The following is a 22,298-nucleotide window of genomic DNA, read 5'->3' as shown; positions in this document are numbered from 1 at the left end:
CGAAGATAATAACAAATGGCACTCATGTTTTTATAATCATTTTTAGCGATCTAATCATCACGGTATCATCTCTTGTTTAAGCCATGCTACAAATTATTGCGAGGAATTTCCCCGCTGTACTTAATTTTTTATTATTATTATCAGTCATGTCTGTTGGTGACATTAAATTTTTAAATTCCTCAGAACAGAGATAACTCATCAAAAGAACGGTTAATTACACTTAGTATTATTTGATGCCAAAACTGCTGATAATTGATTGCGACCAACTTGTGATAAGTAATATTGCACCTTATCTATGCAACATTTTATCTTGTTTGTCTATGCGTGCTTTGAAAATTACGTTTAATCACCGACTAATGCTTTCGCATTTCTTGGTGGTGTGTTTAATATTACAAATCAAAATTAAGAATCCAGTATTGCAGTTTCTGAAAAGTTGTTTATTTTATTAAGTAACTAGCTGAATATCAGTTATTAGTACGGTGTGAAAATATAAGAGACAATTAATCGGTACTGAACAACACTACAAAATCGTACACAAAAATTTAAGATAAAAGCCAGCACAAACAATAAAGCCAAAATAATTCCTAAGTTTTTCATTTATTTATAAATATTTGTTGCCCACCTCGGTGGCTTTAAGCCAATAGATTAAGCAAAACCAGGGCTGAAAGCCTATTTTTTAATCAAGGAGGAAAAGAGTAAAAACTGGTACAAAAAACATTTTATTTTAGCATTTTTTTCGAGGAAAATTAAATATCTCTAACTACCGAGTTTTTTTTTTACAACTATAACATATATGTAAAACTGCTTCTTTTCTCAGAAAAAGTAAATATTGTTGAATAGTTCAGAGAAAAGACTAGATGTGCTCCTCCCAAAAATTAGCTATAACTGAAATGGTTTTACTATCAGCATTCCCTTTTTTCTGTCTCACTTTCACCAATGAGCAAAACACGGATTTAGTAGTTCATTCAATCAAGATGAATATTACCTGCATTCAATATAATCTGGTATAATGCTGTTTCTATAGGTAACTATTGATATTTAAAATTTATCACAATTAAGCTATTTTCTCTTGTACTTATATTTTCGAGAGGCTGTAAAAATCTATCATAAAAATGTAAAGTAATGGTGTAGCTTTAATTGGCACCAAATTTACTCATAAAATAAGCTGTATATATAGGGTACTATTAAACCTGCATCAATTACCTTGATGCTTGATCCAAAATTAAGCAACGTTGGAGTCAATAACAGTATGATGAATTTTGAACGCGTCCTAAACGAATTAGCAATATTTTTCCATTAACTTTACCTTTTAGTGCAGAGCTTATTATTTTATTTTAATTAGTAACTATTTCCGAAATTAATTATTATGGGCTTCAATAATAATGATGGTGTTTTTATGTTTATCCTCAACAAATTAGTTATATTTTTTTGTTGTTAATTTTGCTTCTTATTACAAATTTGTTATTTGAATTATCGTTGATTTTAAATTATCTAGTTCTATAGTAACGCATTTTAAAAACAAAGAGAAACACGTGATTTCAAATAACTTGAATACCAATTTGGTGACGTAGTCAACCTATGCTACCACGATCACGTTTGTATTTCAGATTCCTGGCATACATAATAAATAAAAAGTATTAAAAAATGTGCAATACACAACTTTTTAATTAGAGCTTCAAGCTAGCAAGCATCACTTATGTTATCTTTAAAATATTTGAAAGAAACCAAATCGTCTACAGTTAATTTAAAAACAATGGCTTCCTCTTAGCCTATGGGAAAAATTCATTTTTTAAATGTATCTGAATAAAAAAAGTATAATTTGAAAAATAAAAAATCGGGCTTCGTAATTCTTTATTTTATTCTTTTTATAGATAGGAAATGAAATAACATATTACGAAAATACCGTACCAGCAGTGGGGAGACAGAAATTGGTGCGTCTGCGTTGGTAGCTAGTTATAGAATAACTAGTTATATGATAACTAGTTATAATTTAACTAGGAATTGTTTTCAATCTTGAAACTCATATGATTGTATTCGTGCGAGTGCGTATTTATTAATGGCAGTTGTCTTATTTTATAAAAACCATCCAAACTTTAAGATAGAAATAGAAATGAAAAAAAAAAAACATTTTTTATTAAATTTTGAGAAAGTAATATCTTTAGAAAAATAAACGCTTGATAGATTTGCAGATTATAAAAACACAAAGATATGAGCTCCAAGTTCGAATTCATTCGTCAACTCATAATTTATTAAAGAACAGTGTTTCTCCGTTCTATTCGAAATTCGTTCCATGCGAGTGAATTTTTTTTTCTTCAAGAAAATAAAAATTCTAGAGTCTTTTTAACAATATCTGTGTTTCTTAAAGAAAAACACCTGTCTGTGACAAGTTCTCAATGATTTCTTATAAACGTGTCTAGAAAAAAAAAAACTCTTTATAAAAAGATTTGAAAAGGGAAGAAAAAAGTAAAAGCGAACTTCTCTTTTATAATAATAGTTTATTGGTATTTCTTTTTCTTCGTTACTTCAACCAAATATTTCTCTTTATAATTTTTTTCATGTTTTTTCTCTCTCAATTTTCTTTCAACTTCAAAGAAATGTTAGAGAATGTTTGTTGAAAGTACCAAACCACTGAGAAACGTACAATGCGTTTGTGCGGGTGTCAAAAGACCAAATCTAGAAAGGATAAATAAAGATAGAATCTTGTAAAAAGAAACAAAATGCTCTCGATCATAAAGTTTTTCTGCCGTATTGTTGAATTTCCTAGACGCAGACCTTCGCCAGGCTTTTAGATTCCTTTCAAATTTCCGGAGTGTTGTATTTGTAATAAAGTAAAAGACTGAAATGAAGTTTTTACTTTTTCTCATCTGTAATTTCTTTCCTAAAGTAATGGTTTATAACCTAAGGGGAATTCATTAAAAAAGGTTCACTGAATTCATATATAAATTCCCGAGTTGTTATTAAGAAAAAGTTTTGGTATTTTTGAATTAAATTTGTTTCTAATAGATAATAAATTAAATTAAATTATTTTGAAGGTACTGTGTAAGTTTTTTTTGTGGAAACGTGGGAAGCCATAAAATAAAATAGTTTCCGAAATCTCTTTATTCAGTTTAAAAGCTGTTCATGATTTTAAAATATTTTGTGCCTTATTTGAAATGTATAGAATAAGGTTTAAATTGTTGTAAGTTGGTAAATCAATAATTTTTCTATCATCGAAAAAAAGTAACTTTAATTCTGCAACTTTAAATTTTAGGTGTTTTTGTTGGGCTTTTAAACTGCATTGAAAGCTTATAGGCAACAAAGTAATTTTATTTCATTTGATTTATTTACTCATATATTTATTTATCCCTTTCACGCAGAGGGGACACCTGCATTCCTTTTTATATATTTTTTTCTGACTCTCTAATTACGAGAAAAATATATTTTGGTATTTTTTAATTATAAAAAAACAGTTTAATATTTACTAAAATAAATCTGTTATATTATCGGAATTATATTTGTACTAAAATAAGAAATTAAGAAAAATGCAGTTTGAATTTTTTTTTCATTCATATTCAAAAATTTATCAATGCTAAATATAATATTTCTCCCTTATTTTCTAATTTATATAAATTTCAAAGATGAATATCTGTTTCGCTTAGATTAAAATAAATGCCAATAAGTGCAACTTTGAAAAATTGTTTAAGGATTTTATTTTTAACGCAGAAGAAGAAACCGGGTGCTTTATGCAGCATTTCATAATCATAAATTATTAAAAAGCTAAATATAACATTTTTAATTAATTTTGTCTTAAATTAGTACAACGTAAGGAAAAAAAGGATTGAAAATATTTTTAATAAAAATTTTGCGTCAAAAAAGGGTTACTGGATGCAATGTAAAAAAACTTTTTCGAAAGTACAATTCGTCAAACATTTGTGTAACATTCAATATCAAATGATCAAATATTATTTATGAAATATTTCGTCAAAAATGATATTAACACTAAACATATCATAATCGGTCAAATGACAGTTAAAGAACTTTTGCATCGAAAATGCGCTTATCATCGTATCGTTGTTGCACATTTGACTTCATGACTTTTTCTAACAATTGTATACAGTTAATATTCTATTATTATAATTTTTTTTTGTATTTTGTTTGTTTCGAATAATACTTGTCATATACCCATTTCTACTACAGCCAGTCATTTGACCGGGAGAGCAATTTTTTTGCTTTATAAGGTTATCGGATCAGAAATTACGATGTTATGCGTGTTCAACGTATTGCGTTCAATTAGTTGCACATTTCAGCAAAGACTGTTGCGTAGTTAGTTCAATCAGAATAACTGTGAATTCAAATTTCAAGAAGGTACCTAAAATTTTACATTGGCAATTTTGTGTAAGAAAAAGTGACAAAAACTAAGATGACTGTAACTTGATTTTGTTTCGATAAAGGCAACTTGAAATTACGTAACTCATTTTTAATTGGTTTTTTCTTTATATATGTATGTCTTATTGCGTTTCCTTTCTTGTCTCTCTGAAAAAATTAAGAATAGTTGGCTCCGCCTGCTATCTATTTTGCTCATCAATCCTCGTGGTTGCGTCTCATTCATCATTGAAGATCGAAAGGGAAGAACGCTTTACGCCTTTTTTTTATTAACAAAAATTGCATTTTTCTACAACAATGGATAAATAATTATTATTTAAAAAACCTTGCAAAAATATTTAAAATTTCAATAACTTTCGATCAAATAGGAATCTAAAAATATTTCTGGCTAAATTTATCCCTTAAATTATCGCGTCAAAATGGTCCTATCAGCACGCCAAGTTTGAACTCTCTAGTTACATCTCAGAGGGTAGACATTCATAGAGGGGAGGCATTAATAGAGGTGAGACATTCATAGGGGTGAGACATTCATAGAGGGGAGAAATTCATAGAGGGAAGAAATTTATAGAGGTGAGACATTCATAGAGGGGAGACTTTCATAGAGGTGAGACATTCACAGAGGGGAGACATTCATAGAGGGGAGACATTCATGGTGGGTAGACATTCATAGAGGGGAGACATTAATAGAGGTGAGACATTCATAGAGGGGAGAAATTCGTAGAGGGGAGACATTCATAGAGGTGAGACATTCATAGAGGGTAGACATTCATAGAGGGTAGATATTCATAGAGGGGAGACATTCATAGAGAGATAAAACTCATGTTTTATAAAATATTTTTTATTTTATATCGATATAAAATGTAAAGCAGAAAGTTTATAAAGGCAAACTCAAAGACATAAACTAATTTTTTATTCATTTTGAAAATCTCCAACAAAAAAAATATAAAATAAGAACACATAACTTATACTCCATAAATTCTTTAATTTTTGCTTGCATAGTCAGAAAATTTGAAATACAAAAAACTTACACCGTAAATAAATTATTTGTTCTTCCTGGAAGAAACTAAAAAATAATAAACGCATAGCTTACATTCCATAAATTGTTATCTTTATTCTTGGGAAGTTAGAAGATACTACTCAAAAAATTTAAAAGGCGTATTTTTTATTTTAGAAACTAGCTTTTACATTTATATGAAGCCGAACCAATTTAAGTCTACCAGATTCCCGTTTTACAGTACTCACCATTTATTATATTATACATAAATTTAGGTTAAATTACGCATAAAATAAATTTATTTTAAAATAAAGTAAGCTTTAAGTGCGTAATAAAAATAAAATGCTGTTTTAAAAGAACTTAAAGAAAGTCCGAGTCATTTAAATTAAGAACATTTGTAAGTTTTCTTTGTAGGAATATTTAATTGGATGGAGAAAAATAAGCTTTTCTTTGTTAAGTATAAAAAGGAATAATATTTCTAATCTCAACTAATAAATTTCTACATAATGAAGTCGAGCAGCTAAAAGTTACAAGTAAGAAGAGAAAACATTTGAAATAAAATCACATGGTAGATTGTAAAACTGGCTAATTTTCCTAACTTTTCTGGATAACTAGAGCAATTTATGTTATCCAATTATAAGAAAGGAAACACTTACTCCACGTGAGCAAGAAAATTAAATTTGCTTCAGAGAACTGAAAAATGACACGTGCTTTAAATTTATGACAAAGCTATAAAAATTAATTTTAGAAATAGTCTGAAATCTTTGCTTTCTGGGCAAACTAGGAAAAGTTTTTTTTGAAAATGTAGCGGGTTTAATACAAATATTAGTTTTCCAGTCTGCAAATAAAAGTTCTTGTGTCAAAGGAATTTGCTAATGAGAAAAAGGACTTTTGCAGTTTGACAACAGAATTTAGACTTGAAGGGCACTCTTGTATTGATTTTTATTCTATATTTACATTCTTCCATATATTTTTGATGCGTTTCATTCGTTCCTCCCCCGTGAGGCTGTTCATAAATGATGTCATGCTTGGACAGGAGGGAGGAGGCAACAGGAAGTGCGGCATCTCACATTTCGCTGTAAATAAAAATAGTTAAAATCAGTAGATTATGTATTGAAATATTATTTGATTCATGTTTTTTTAAAGTCCTTTTCATCAAAATAATTAATCATTAGAGTCGTTATGCTCACAAATGTCATTAACACGTTACATGCCGCGCCAGTCACCGGTAACTGGCACTGAACTTTCTGTTTAGGCAGCGTCAGTCATCAGTGACTTTCACTGAACTTTGTGTTTAAGCCCTTATGTCACCAGTGATTGACGGTGTAAAATATAATATGAAACCAAAAAAACAAACAAACATTAATTTAGGTAATTGTTAAAAATTTATTCGAAATTTGCTTAGTTTTTATTTATTGCAACTGAAAATTTTATTCATTTCAATCTGTTTGTAATACGTTTCGCATTGCTATACCACGATATGAGCAATTCTAAGCAGCGTGCAAGGCTTGTCCAGGTTGGTGCTCTGCGTGTTAAAAAATGTAGTTAAAGTTTAAAAGTAATATTTTAAATATGATTCATAATGTAGTGCTTTGTTTCTTAACTGCATGTATATGTTAAGTGATTTTAATGTGTCATATGAAAGGAAATTCTGGGCACGGTGAAGTGTGATACTTAGTGACAAAGGAGAGGATCTAGAATATTGAAGAAAATGCTACACCATTCTTGAACGACTTCTCTTTATTCTTTTGTTTACATAAAAGAGCTCAAGTGATTTTCGATTTACGCTATTTTACTTTAAAAGAAAAACGCGTATTGTATATTTGTCAGCTGGAAGGCAGAAATGACGGAATTCAAAATTGTTCTTTTAGCCGTCAGTATATGATTGATGGAAACACAATTCTTATGAATTCTACATAAAACTTAAATGGAAAAATATATTTGTTTCATGTAACTGGAAAACAAAACGACTTTTAAGCTTACGACAAAGCTATAAAAATTACTTTTACAAACTGTATGAAATCACTTTTTTCTGGCTAAATAAAATAAAATAAATAAATGCATTTCTGAAAATATAAAGGGGTAGTACAAATATTACTTTTATAGTCTGCGAATAAAAGTTCTTGTGTCAAATGAGTTTGTCAATGAGGAAGAGACTTTTGCAATTGGGCAACGTTATTTAGGCTTGAAATTACAAAGAAAAAACCTTCACTAATTTCTACTGTGTTTTTAAATTTTCCTATGTAAATTTTATGCTTTCTATTTGCTTTTCTTCTTTTAGCCATTTATGAAAAATGAATGTCACGTTTGGGAAAAAGGGGTAAAAAAAGTGTGACATCCCCCATTTAGGTTAAAGCAAAAATAGATAAAATCAGCAGTTAAGTATCATAATATTAGTTATGTCTTATTTTTGCACTTTTTTTTAATCAAAATAACTAGTTATTATTATTATGTCCAGAATATTATGTCATTAACACGCTAAGTGCCACGACAGTCACATGTGACGAACACTAAAGGTCTGGTTTCTTAGGACATGCGCCTTATCTGGGCGTCAGCGGGACGTCAACGTCCCGCTGACGCCAACAAAATACTGGTTTGTTAGCTCAAGGCCTGGTTTCTTAGAACTAGCGCCTTATCTGGACGTCAGCAGAAAGTTGACGTAGAGCTGACGCCAAAAAAATACTTTTTTGTTAGCTCAGCGTGAGCAGTCGGTCCAACGTAGACATTATCTCTCATTGCGCATGCGTTAATAACGTAAACAAATATTTATTTTGAATTTGTATTGATTTTGTTATTGTCGACCAGTGTTTTAGAGAACAAATGATGACTTTGTCCAAGAAAAAACACATTATAGCTGAGCTAAATGAAGAGTGCTATGTTTAATGAAGAAAATATGTTTAATGTCAAAATCAAAATCTTGGCTGATTTCAATGTGCTGTTGGATGTTGTCCGCCATTGCTTCTGTGGCGATGACGTATACTATCAAACTCACAAATGGACCAATCAGAGGTTAGCGCTGATTTCCAGCTGTCGGCGTCCTGTCCTAAGAAACCAGGCCTTTAGTGTTTGGTGATTGACATTGAACCTTACATCTAGGCCGCATCTGCCTCTGGTGACTGGTAGTGTATAAACTATAATCTAAAGCTTAAAAAAAGAAATAGTTCATTTTTTAAAGTAATTACTGAAATTTAATAAAAAAAATATTAGTTTTTATTTATCCCAAATCAAATTTTGATTTATTTCAATCTGCTAGGTTTTGCTATACCACAATATGAGCGCTTCTGAACAGCGAACGTAATCAGACAGGGATTTCCCTTCAGACTACCTTATTCCTTAAAATTACTGCGTGTTGTATATTTGATGGTCGAAGGCAATAAACGAATCCAGATTTGTTCTTTTAGTCCACCGTAAATGGTTGATGGAAATATTGTAAAATTTTTATGAATTCTGCATGGAACTTAAGTGGGAAAATAAATTTGTTTCAGGGAACTGAAAAATGTCACGTGCTTTAAGCTTCTGACAGAGTTGTAAAAATTACATATACAGAAATAAAATTACTTTCTGTCTAAACTTAAAAAAAAATATTCGAATGATAATACCAGTATTAGTTTTATAATCGACAGATGAAAGTTCACATCTTAAAGGGATTTGTTAATGAGAAAGTACTTACGCAGTTGTGCGATTTCGGCTTGAAATTATCAAGAAAAATCTTATACTGATTTCGATTTCAAATTTTCCCAACGTAATTTTGTTATACTTCATTCGGTTTTCCTCCCTTTTATTCCTTTGATTTACAGTTTTAAATTTTTATAAACGACGTTGAACAGCCGACCTATTTCTGAGTTTACAACTACCAATGCTCAACTCTGTAGCCTTGTAATTTTGAATCCAATCCAGAAGACAAGAGAAGACCTGGATCAGGTTTAGAGAGAAATTTGCCTTTTTTGCTTTTTGATGGAAATAACCCGAATTTGCGTTACTCGAAGAGGAAAACCTCAAATTAAAAAATAATGCTAATGGTAAGGACATTTCTAGTGATAGAAACCACAATTCTAAAAATTGAAAAAAGTATACGGCATTTAAACAATTAATATGATAATTTTATCGTTTGCTGTTCTTACTGTTTATAGGAAATTCTGCTTTCCAAAATTTTAGTTCCTATTACTATACATTAAATAATGAATATGCATCTCAAAAGTAAATGTAACCAAATAAATGATTTTCATGCTATTAAAGTATCAAGCTAAAATTACCAAAATGATCTCCACAACTATGAATCACTTGACGATTTATTTGGTAATTCTAACCATTTGATGTTTTTGCCTCTTACCATAAAGAAGGATAATAAATCTGTTTACACTTCTACTGTCAATTTAAAATGGCAATTTATTTAAATGGTTGTTAGGAGTTAAATTACTTTAAACTTTTTCTTATTCTTATTTAAATTCTCAATTATAACAAGGGTAAAAGGGACAAGAATGATTTCTTAAAACGTTAAATTAAATTATTTTAAAGATACTAAACTCGGATATATTATACTATGGTGACTGTTTTATCCGTATTTTATGAGGTAGTGGGATTTATTTTTTTATTTACGTACAAATGAGCGTTTCTTTGTAAATACAATTGACGACCTAAAAACTCTCTTCAGTTTTAAAAACAGATAGTACAATTTTACGAAAGACAGAAAGGAAGAATGACGAATGAAAGAATATACATCAAATGCAAAAAATGGGATTTGAACCCACTACATAATTGCTTCAGAGCGGTTAGTGGAGCAGCAATACTCGACAGCGAGGCTCAAGTAAAACAATCTTATATTATTGGAGTAACCATTGCCTCGGAGTGTTGTCTTTCTGCCAAACGCTGAGAAGCATAAAGATAGTGGGTTCAATATCTTTGTGTGAGTGTGTCACTTCCTTCTTATGTTATTTGTTTTGCAATTTGACAAGAAACAAGTAATTATATGCATTAAGCTCATGATCATGTATCTAAACCGAATTTGCCTCTCAGTAGACTAATCGTGAAGACACGGTTTTCAGTAGATCACCGAAATCAAAAATCGCTGGTTGCTGTCAGTAAGTGGGTGGGTGACCACTCTAATCATCCTGAGTAGGGACTGAAGGTGCGCGGTATCGATCCTCGTTAAACTGTTCTACCGTAAAGCTATTGACTTCTCAAGCAGGTCATCGGACTACCAAAGAAGAGGAGGCATCCTCTCTGCAGAGAATCAAAATTGTGATGTCATGTCTTTGGATCGTCCTCAAGAATTTAATCTAAGACCTTCTCTAATTACCGATTGTGCAGCTCTAGAGCAAAGTAAACAAAAATACCTACCTATCCGAATCGAATTTATTTATTTTCTGTTAAACATCTATAATTACGCTTTGATTCGAATCCGCTACCTGCATTTTATATAGCATTTGATGGAAGAACAAGAAAGGCGTAAAAATAATAATTAAAAAATTAATATTTTTATTAAAATTTTATTAAACTGTATTTATTAAAATTTTATTAAACTGTATTTCTTTTCCACCGGTGGCAACGTTTGCTTTGTTTTGTTTACGTTACTATTTCTCTTACACGGCGAATCGACCAATGATTGCCGCTAAAAATGTCACATGCCAAATCTAGCTGAGGTGACTCAACATATAGCGCTTTTAAAAACGGAAACTGAAATAACCAGAGAGCATCAGCTGCGGCAATTTCATACTATTAAGCTAGGCAGAATTGAGTAGTCTTTGTCGATAGATCTCTATTTTAGTATTTTGTCGAAAGCGCTTTTTTCACGAATTTATATATTACGAATTTATTTGACGATTTTTGATTTATATCACGAATTATACTATAGTACATTTCTAATAGGTTTAACGAATTACATGTCATTTATTTGAATTCCAATTTATTTTAATGACTTAGTATTTACTAAAGAGATGTAATTTTTAAAAAAAAAGTTTTTATATGGATTTGAATGATTGTTTTGAATTCTTAGAATTTTGAGCATTTGCAATGTACCTAAGTTAGTAGCGAGCGAAGCAAACCATATAAGATTGCGTAGCAATTTTCGGGGGTTGGCGAGCGTTAGCGAGCAGTGGGCGCAGCCCACTAGTATAAAGGAATTGTATGTAGGTTAAAAGGGTTTTAGTTATAGATAATAAGAATTTTCAAACTTCTTTCGTTTTAATTAAAAGCTTTATTGTGTATAAAACCAAGATTGCTTTTTTCTAAGTTCCTGCAGATACTGTGTATGTTAATGAGCATTATTATGGTTACTCATTGACCTCTGATCCAGTGATTTTTGAGAAACCAAAATTTAAATTTGCTACATGCATTTTCAAAGTCTTTAGCTCAACATTATGCTCATTAAGCTCATGTTCGTTTCAATACATTTAAAACTACATTAAAAATTATACATAATCTGCCATATAAATATGTTTATCATTTATTACGAATAAAGAATTCGTTATTAAACATTAATCAGATTTCACAACTTCAGATCTTCCAAACTTTCACATTATTGAGATATCTTTTTTCACTAAGAGAGTCTTATGTTACAATATTTATGGTTATGAACTGTTTTGAACAGAAAGTGGCTGTTCTTTTCTGTTGCTGTTATTGTATATACATTTTTAAATAATTGTGCATTGCATAAGGAATGGAAAGTTTATTTAAATTATGTGTCTGTGTATTTTTCATGGCAAACACTGTCACTGTTATGTTTAAAATAATTTAAAAAAAACAAACTTCAAAAATAATGATTTTTTATTTAGTTTAAACTACTTATGTGGCATTATATAATACATTTATTAGCATAAAAAATAGAGTAATTGAAGTTTTGTATGCTGTTCTGATGTTTACTCGCCTAAAATAGAGACATCAAAATAATTTTTTTCTAAAGTATCTTTATAAAAAAATCTGCTTATAACTAAGATGTAAACTTTTTGATGCTACTATTAACTCCATCGATGTTAAGTTTCCTACAGAAAAATATTTACATTAATTATTAGAAAAACTTTTGGATCCCTATAAAATTCTCAATTAATTTGAAACTCTTTAGAGATAATATTTTATATATATGCTAGCAATTCTACTTCTAAAGTTCTACTTTTGACCATACAGTAAATCGAATAAAAGCAAACTTATTTCATTGCTGTATTTTTTTTTTTAAAAATTTCGATTAAAAACCCCTGTTATTCAATTTTATAAGAGTTTAGAGGGCAATTTTATATTGACTACACGCATCCGCAGTATGCATGCAAAACAAAATTGTTTTTTATTGCCATATTTGCATACGAAAACTTATTATAAAACTATTATATTCATATAACTATTATAACTCAATATAAAACACCCTTTATATGCTCTGTTCAGGTTTAAGAAAAGATCTCTCAAATTAAAGAAAAACATTATAATGATGCGGCTTTTTCAACGTAGAGTTATCTAGTTCAAATCCATGTCAACGCTGTACGTGTGAGCTGCCTTTCTCTATCTTGTGCTATTTGTATATCAAATGACAAGGGCGGCCTAGCTTTGTAAGGAACACACAAGGGTAACAATAAAAAAATAGATGCATTCAGGGTTACGGTGGGATTTGAATCTGCTACCTCTACGATTCCATTTTGGAAGTTGAGACAGCCTTGATGTAGTAATTTTTTTTTACTTTAGTGTAGTATTTATTCAGTAACAGTAATAGTATGTTGTTGCCTTAGTTCAGCATTGTTCAGAATTTTCTAACTTACAAATGCACATTTCTATAGTTTTAAACGTTGGTAAATGTTAACTTACAGCTTACATAGGAAAAAATCCACCGATGAAAAACAAAGTTATCAAAAGTTACTGCACCTGTTAAAATTACTTACTTTAGTTAATTTTACTAAAAAGTCATTTTCGAAGTGTTTGGTTTATTTTACCTGGTTTTTTGGTGCTCCCAAAGAGCAAGAAACACGGTTAATTTGACCATATTCTGGTAGTTTTGACCATATAATTTTTTTCTCAGTGTATAATAAACTGAAAGGAATTAGATGAATGCTGTCAAGCTTAACCCAAAATAAAATTAAACATATTTTTCACATAAAAAAGGCCATCATTACACTTGTTAAGCTTATACAAAGCCAAATTGCTTCATATTGTAGGATAACAGAATGGAAGCTCCATGTCGAAGATATAAACCTTAAGTGCATTCAACAAATATTGCTTTTCATATTACCTCATATTACCTACTCTTATTATGCAATAAAAAGTCTTCAGATGTATCAAAAGGGACTGTTTTTATTGCTCAACCTACAAAAAATAACCTGACTTATATTCTGGAAACACGCATAAAGGGAATTGACAGAAATAAAATGCATTTTTTTTCTATTTACCTCATACATAACAGAACATCGAGGATAGCAAATAAGAAAATATTACCTAGCATGGTTGCTATTTACTTAAAGATTTATCGTTACCACAATTGACTGCGGTAGGGAAAGAAATAGACCAGAACATATTTCTTACTTGAATAGCTAATATCAATAGGTAAGTAAGTTTATTGATGATCTTGCACTTAAGAAAATAAAATACTAAAGAAGTAAATTATATTTTATTCATAATAGACCTCATGGAATCCATTATACAAACTGAAGGTGAGAATCTGGTGTTAGAAAATAATTTGTTTGTTATAAAAGGAAAAAAAAAGAAAAAAATTAATGGGAAGAAGACTAAGTATGACGGTCCAGTTTAAGAACAGTTGAATTTTGCTTCATGGGTGAATTAAAATTCTTCGAGTAGCTAATGTGTTTACTGCAAAAAAATTTCGTCTATTTTAACAGCAAAAGTAATTGCAAGTACTTTACATCAAAGTGGTGTTCCACTACTCCAAGAATGTTCTATTACACTTCTTGGTGTAAAGCAACCACCGCCATCTTTTCCATTCAGTAGCACTAAAACTTATAATTACAGTAAAATAAGAGTCGGGGAATGTATTTTTACGATACATTATAAAATGAGAATCATTAATGAGAATGAGAATCATTAATTAAATCAGAATAATATATACACTAATTCAAAAAAATAAAACTAATTTGTTAATCAAGCTCACGTGTTGCACAGAGAGAGCATAAAGGCGAACTCCAACGTTTAACATAACGGACGCTGATAGAAATTATGTATGATGTTATCACTTTCAGATCAGAGAGATTTAATTTTCATTTTATTTTTAATGACAGATTATGAGCAGTTAAAGCAGAAAATAAGTAAAAAGAAAGAACACAGAGTGCAACAAAAAACGCTGAAACGCATTAATCTAAGATATCTCTAGCCTCCCAAAAACGCTCGGCGAGAAAATTCTTGCCCAGAGCGGAAGAAGTGCGGATAAAAAAATTATCATTATTAAACAACTATAAACATACATACCTATTTTTAACGGCGAACAAAAAATCTTTCAATCGAATCACTAGCAACAACAAACTCATTATTGCAAACGCAACTTCTGACGATAAAAGAAAGTGCACCAAGAGTCGGGATTTTCGGAAGGGAAAATAAGTCTCGTTTTGTGCGAATGAAGAAAACTTTGGCTCATGCTTATTCAATTTTAAGTGTTTAGATCTAAATTATACCCTTTATATCGTATATGAGCGCTCGATTTGGTGATAACCCGAAATAAAAATGTTCTTTCACTCAATTTTTGGGATTGTTCAGCATTATATTCGGAGACAAATTACACCACTTCTTTTACAGTGAAAGCATCAAGCATTCCTTGGAAAAATACAAAACTTTATCATTTTACTTATCAGTTAAGTATCATTATCAGTCAAGTATCATATCAGTTTGCTCGTCATTAGTTAATATATCATAGGATCTATATATTCTATAGGATCTCATAGAATACACTATATCAACTGAAAGCGAGAACATGCCAGAACATAAAAACTACATTTGGGAGGAGGTTTTCCAAACAGCAAATAAAGATGAATCAATTGAGTGTGGTGGCCGATTTGCAAAAAGGGTTAACTTAAAGTCTACAAGCCATATACTCAAAACAGTTAAGGGGTTAAAAATTGATTTAAGAGAGTGGAATTAGTTATTTCTTCTAAGATCCTGCAGTTACTGCCTTGTAAAATGTAAGAAAGATCGATTTAATGAAAACAAAATGGTGTAATTGGAGGAAAAGTAAATGATATAGTTACGGTTAGTATTTTATTTGATGATATTCAGAGACAAATTACACCACTTCTTTTACAGTGAAAGCATCAAGCATTCTTTGGAAAAATACAAAACTTTATCATTTCACTTATCAGTTAAGTATCATTATCATTAAGCATCATTATCAGCCAAGTATCATATCAGTTTGCTTGTCATTAGTTAATATATCATAGGATCTATATATTCTATAGGATCTCATAGAATACACTATATTAACTGAAAGCGAGAACATAAAAACTACATTTGGGAGGAGGTTCTCCAAACAGCAAATAAAGATGAATCAATTGAGTGTGGTGGCCGATTTGCAAAAAGGGTTAACTTAAAGTCTACAAGCCATATACTCAAAACAGTTAAGGGGTTAAAAATTGATTTAAGAGAGTGAAATTAGTTATTTCTTCTAAGATCCTGCAGTTACTGCCTTGTAAAATGTAAGAAAGATCGATTTAATGAAAATAAAATGGTGTAATTGGAGGAAAAGTAAATGATATAGTTACGGTTAAGATTTTATTTGATGATATTTGTAATTTATTTGATGTTTGCGTTTGACTTCTTTCATTAGCTAACTTATATAAATGGAAAATTTTCTGGATGCTTTTGCATTTTTGAAAAGAAAATAATAAAATAATCTTATTTTTTTTCATAATATATATATTTTTTTCATAACTATAATCATTAAACTGAAGATAGAGCTAAATCTGGTGTGACGGACTCGTTTAGGAATATTCGCTTTTTGTTCGATAGTTCTCTTTGATATTTCTTTAAACTCTAAAATCTATGAGTAAGTGAGATGAAGTAATAAATTGCAAGTGTGTGATCTAAATAGATAAGTTGGAGATCTTAGTTTACGTCTCAATTTATTAAAAAAAACCAGTTTATTTTACGGTTTTTAATATTTAATAAATTTTATTCGTTTTCTCAGATAAGCTCAATAATCAACTTAGATGGCATAGTAAAATATGGGAGGTAGCCGCAATCTGGGTAATATGGTTCCAATAGTTTGGTCCGGAGAACGGCCCAAAGTTTGAACCCCATAATATTTCAATAATTTCACTTTTTGAATATTTCGCCATGCTTCGAGAACTTTTCAATCAAATTGAAAAGCTTTTTCAGACAATTATAATATTCGTTTATCCAAAGATAATTCCATGAGAAGTATAACTTATAGTAAATATTATTTTTGAATATTTTGTTTAGCAATAGTCGAAAAAGTTTTGAATTGTAAGGTCTACAAATCTTTAGATCATTTTAAAGAATGCGATTTTAAATGTCAAAATCCTAAATTGGAGCAAAATCGGTATAATATTTCCTGAGTAATTGAATTTTAAGAATATGATTTTTTTCAAAGCCTTTACGTCACTGACTACAAGAAAGTGGTAAATGGGATAATTCATGCACATCGCTTCACATGTCCAGGACTTCACTGGCGTGACAGCCCTGGGTGGGTCCTGGCCACCTCTAAGAGTTTCCTCCAATTGTTCTTCTGTTTGGAGACTGACCTCCAGTTTTTGATTTTTAAGGTGTTAATGTTCTTCTCAAGATTGTCGATACATCGTGGTCTTTCTCTTCGTCTTATTCCCTAGCTTATTAGGCTCTGATAAAAATATTTTCCTGCAGTTTCAATTACTCAGGAATCTGATTAGAATCTGATTAGTCTTTCTGAAATCTGATTAGATGTCCAGCCCATTTTAGTCTTCGTATTTTTATGTACTTGATAACATAACTCTTTAAGATTTTATGCATCTCTGGATTAATTCTTTCTCGTGAGCCTTTTACCCGAGTTCAATTTCAAAAACAATTAATGTCTAAAAAAGTCTGATTCTCTGAACAGAGTGGATTATTTAAACATAAAATAATAAAATTTGTTTCGTATTACCCTGGAAAATTACTTATGTAAGTAAAAGAGAACAAAAGGAAAAGAATACGTTTTAAAGTTGGTACTCTGATATAACGTTCTTTGAACTGCCTTATGCACTTATGAAAACTGATATTATTTCGGCAAATATCTTCAAAAAATTTACAACAATCGAAGAGCTTTTAGATGTATGATTTTGAAGTTATTATATTAAAGTTGGAAAACTTTAATTCTTTCTTCGCTTCGTGGTATTTCATAAATTTCCAGGGAAAAATTCTAGAAAAGAGAACTGAAATTTTTCTTTGAAGCATTCTATCAAGAGATATTTTGTTTCACAATAAGAAGAATGAATTATTTTAAAGATACTTGGGTACTCTATGTAAATTTAAAGAAGCTCAAAATGTTTTAATTCTCCAATTCAGAAGTTTTGTGAATAATAGCATGCAGTAGCTTGAAAAATAGTTTTATCATCGGTGCAAGATATTTATTATTATCTGAATATCTATATGTTACGGTAAAACACCAAAATCTGGAGAATGTCGACATTCACCGGTGAATGTCAACATTCACTTAGTCGCTTGGTGTATGTCCGAAATATTTGTTATATCCAATTTTATATTAATTTATTCGTTAATATTATTATACTTATTTGATACATTTATATTTATTCTATATTTTAATACTTACTGACGATAGATTAGAAGAAACATCAGTATTTGGAGTATCGGGCAAATATATACCGGGCAATGGCACAAAGAAACATAAGTGTAGGGCATACCGTGCAAATGTATACCGGGCAGTGGCACTTAACCTTAAAAAAACATCAGTGTAGGGTATACCGGGCAGTGACACATAACCTTAAAAAAACATCAGTGTAGGGTTAAAATATCGAATAAATGTAATTATATCCACGAATAAATTCATATCAAATCGAATGTAATAAATATTTTGGACATTCACCAAAGCATATCTGTGATTGTCGACATACACCGGTGAGGGTCCGAATGTACAAGAATGTAATGAAATATTCGATCTTTCACCGACGTATTTGGTGTTTGTCGACATTCACCGGTGAAAGTCAACAACCACCGATTTCGGTCTTTCGCCGTGACATATATATTTCATCTAATCCGAAATGAAGTTGACTTTACTATATAAATTGCTTGGGAAAGCTATATTATTTTTTGAAAAAGAAATGGTTTTTAAAATGTTTTATTCTTTTTAAAAAGACTATTAAAATTAAAAAAAAATTGAAATTGAAATAGTCAGAAAAAAATAACCTATAATTTCTTTAAAACTCAAAATCAAACTTGTATTTTGTATCGAAATTACATTTAAATTTCAAAATTTAAACAATAACACAAATATACAAAAGCATGCTTTTGTTTATTTATGTATTTTCATTTTCATGTACTTGTGTAATATCGTGTGCAAACAATATTATTCAAATTTCTATTTCAGGAAGTCATTTAAATAAGTATTTAAATTTTTTGTACTTGAAAGAGAGTATATTTTTGGAATCATCTCGTTCTCTTTGATTGGTATAATATTATTTATATTATTAGAGATATATAGCAATTTGAAAATAAAAAGATACGCGCATAAATAAAATATGGTATATACTACCCTTTAAAAACTATAGAACTTATTCTATTTTTGGTTTCCAAAATATATGTATCTAAATATTTGCTAACAAAAATACTGTCATAAAAAATATCTACTTTCTGCATACTTTGAAATTCTTTATGTTTTGAGTTTTCATCTTTTGTATTTCAATTCCCAATAAGTTTTTCTAAGAAAACATGTTTTTGTTTTTATAAAAATATGGAGTCTGATTTGTTTCCATGTATTGTTTGATGTAGCATGTTCTTTCTTGGAACTTATGCCACTGAAGGCTGCATTTAACTCAGCTTATTAAAATATATAAAGAATCATGGGGATGAGAATATCTATGCAATTTCTAATGTTTATGATCGAACTTACAGAGAATTAATAATCAAATTTTTAATCTGAACAGGACATTATTTATTTTTTTTGCAATAAAGGGATGGTTTTGACTATCTTTACTTTTGTTTTGTACGTCAGTAGAAAATGTAGAAACTGGTCTCATTTCTTGTAACAAATATATGGGTGCATGATTTCATGATGCAGGATTGCATTCCATTGTATCAGTATCGTAACCAGCTTTAATATGCAGTCATAACTAGATATTAGGGGTAATCATTTGTGGAACATCCTGTAATTAGTTTCTTCTGTCAAAGAAAAACAAACAATCATTAGTTTCATGTCGAAAATTGAAAAAAAAAGAACTTTTTGGAGATGCCTCTATTGGAATCTGACAACCCACTGTTGAGGAAAGCGAGGGTACTAAACATCTAAACCTGTTAGATTGTCTGAGGGAGCAAGAATGAGTTAAAAGATGATTATTAAAAACGCTTTCAAATTTCATCCAACAAATAAAGCAGATTTTGTTGTTTTGTTCAACTGTTTTCTTTAACAGTTATTTTTCAGATTCCGATAACTTTTTTTTCTCTTCCTTCGCTTGAATGATAATTTGCCTCCCTGACTGTTCATAGTTTTTCTACTCATATTTTATAAAAATTCTAAGCATTTATATTGGTTATTAAAGAAGACAGATTCTGTATATACTAATATATGTCAATGTATAAATTAAAAATATATATGCTCGTTTTTGATAAACGTGATTCGTTTGGGGATAAAAGAATGAAATAGTTCGCGCTCTCAGAAGAAACCTCTCACTTTCGACGATTCAGCAATCTTTGATCTGTATTTCGTTAATTTTGAGAATCATTTTGTCAAAAAATCACGTGATTTGTGACGAAATGCAGCTCTTAAATGTATGGCGAAAATATTTCCTCAACTTGGAATCTCATTGCCGTGTATTATGGGAGATTGTTAACTAAAACGAAGACTAGATGATCGAAACTGGAACGATTGACCGGACTGTGTGGTGGTGAAGGAATTGATCTCATACCAAGAAGATCTCAGATTCGAGTCTCGCTTCGGGCATGGATATAATTTATCTCTCCGTCCTGTCTGTACTTCTTGCGTTGTTTGGAGCGAAGTTGATCGATCTATATCGCTGTCCACGAAAAAGTGATCAACAATACCGTTTGTTAGATTTTATTTCTCTCAAAAAATTGAATGCGAAGTATTTCTTAGTTTTGACGTAATTTCTGTCCTCGACTAAGTGAGAGTAATTTCCTCACTTTGACGAAATATTTTCTCGGAGTATATACCAGGAAACGGTTATGTCAAAAACGAAGAAAATTTCGTGATATTTGAGTACCCATTTTTTATCGTATGCTTAAATAAATATTAATTTCAGTTCAAGTAGGGTGCGTAACCATAGTCAATGTATAGTTAATTTCGTTCTATATTAAAAAAATCGTTTGGGCCACCACTGCGGATTTGGGTGATCAACTTAAAGTTATTTTTTGTTTCGCTGTGAGAAAGCTATAAGACTTCGTCACTTGAAATTATGAAGGTGTGTAGAACCATTTATAGGGAACGCGATGGAATAAAAAAAGTAACAATTGATAATTAATTCGCGAAATAGTAATTGTTACACTTGTAGTAAAATATGTAATACGTTCCGCTTTACAGGCCACAGGGATGCAACTACAAAGTTGATATTTGACGTTCTGAAAGGGTCACTTTTAATTATAAGTTTTTCTAGTTTTTCTTTGAAATTCTGATTTATTTGAAAGTTATTGAAATTTTAAATACTTTTTCGCAATTTTCTTCGCTTTTCACTTCTTTGCTTCAAATAATGATTATTTATCTATTGTTGAACAATTTATCTCTCTCGAGAACTTTCTTTTAATACTCTCGTGCTTAACTTGACTATAAACGTAACATAAAATTAATAAATAAAATCTTCTTCTGTACATATAATAAAGAATTTGTTTGCGTATATATGTTTGTATCCAGATTACGGGAATGCAGACGGTAAGCAAAAAAAATACGACATTCAACTTGTATCTAAATTAGCACAGTTAGTATAAAACAAATTACGAAGCCCGATTTTCAATTCTTTAATTAGATAATTAATTCAGTGATATTTAGGAAGTGAATTTTTTCATTGGTTGAGCAAAAGTCATTGTTTTTAATTATACTATAGATAATGGGATACCTGCAAATGACGTAATTTAGGTATCTCGATTCTTCTTTGTTGTTGAAACATGGCATTTGTTTGCATTAACAATTGTTCTTTCCATTATATTTCGAATAAACCAAGCCCGTTAAGTATCTATTCTCTTAAGTGACGCATTCTATATTCTTACACAAAGATTCTTTCAGAAGGATCTCAATTCTTTCACTATATATTTCGTATTTAACACGAAGACAGAAATAACGCCAAGTAGAACATAAGCAAACTAATTATGCTTAGAAGTTGCCAGGTGCACAAAACGAAAATATTCCATGGTTACAATAAAATTCATAAACAAATAATAAACCAAAATGAAGTAAAAGATGTAGACGAGAAATAATCACATTTCAACGAATATGATGTACGATACGCGCTGTATTTAATTAACTTCACGTTAATTAACATTCTAACTTATTTGAAGAAACTTAGCTCATGTTCACCTTCCAATGAGACGAACCGGGTTCGAATCCCAATCGATACGAATTCCGCAACCTGCTTGCACCTACCACAGTGCTGACGTGAAATATCCTCAGTGATAGACAGATCATGGGTTAGAGTCAGCCTAGCTGTCAAGCTAACCGTGGGATGTTCTCGTGGTCTTCCTCTCCATGCAACGCAAATGTGGGTTAGCTCCATCAAAACGTCCTCCACGAAGGCAAATTTCTCTCAATACTCGATTCAAGAGTTCTCTTGTCTTCTGGATTGGGTTCAAAATTACAAGGCTCTGGAGTTGA

Source organism: Parasteatoda tepidariorum, chromosome 7, assembly GCF_982258835.1.
Source record: "Parasteatoda tepidariorum strain Cologne lab strain chromosome 7, Ptep-v5.0, whole genome shotgun sequence".
Classification (NCBI taxonomy): Eukaryota; Metazoa; Arthropoda; class Arachnida; order Araneae; family Theridiidae; genus Parasteatoda; species Parasteatoda tepidariorum.
Note: the sequence above shows the minus strand (reverse complement) of the source record.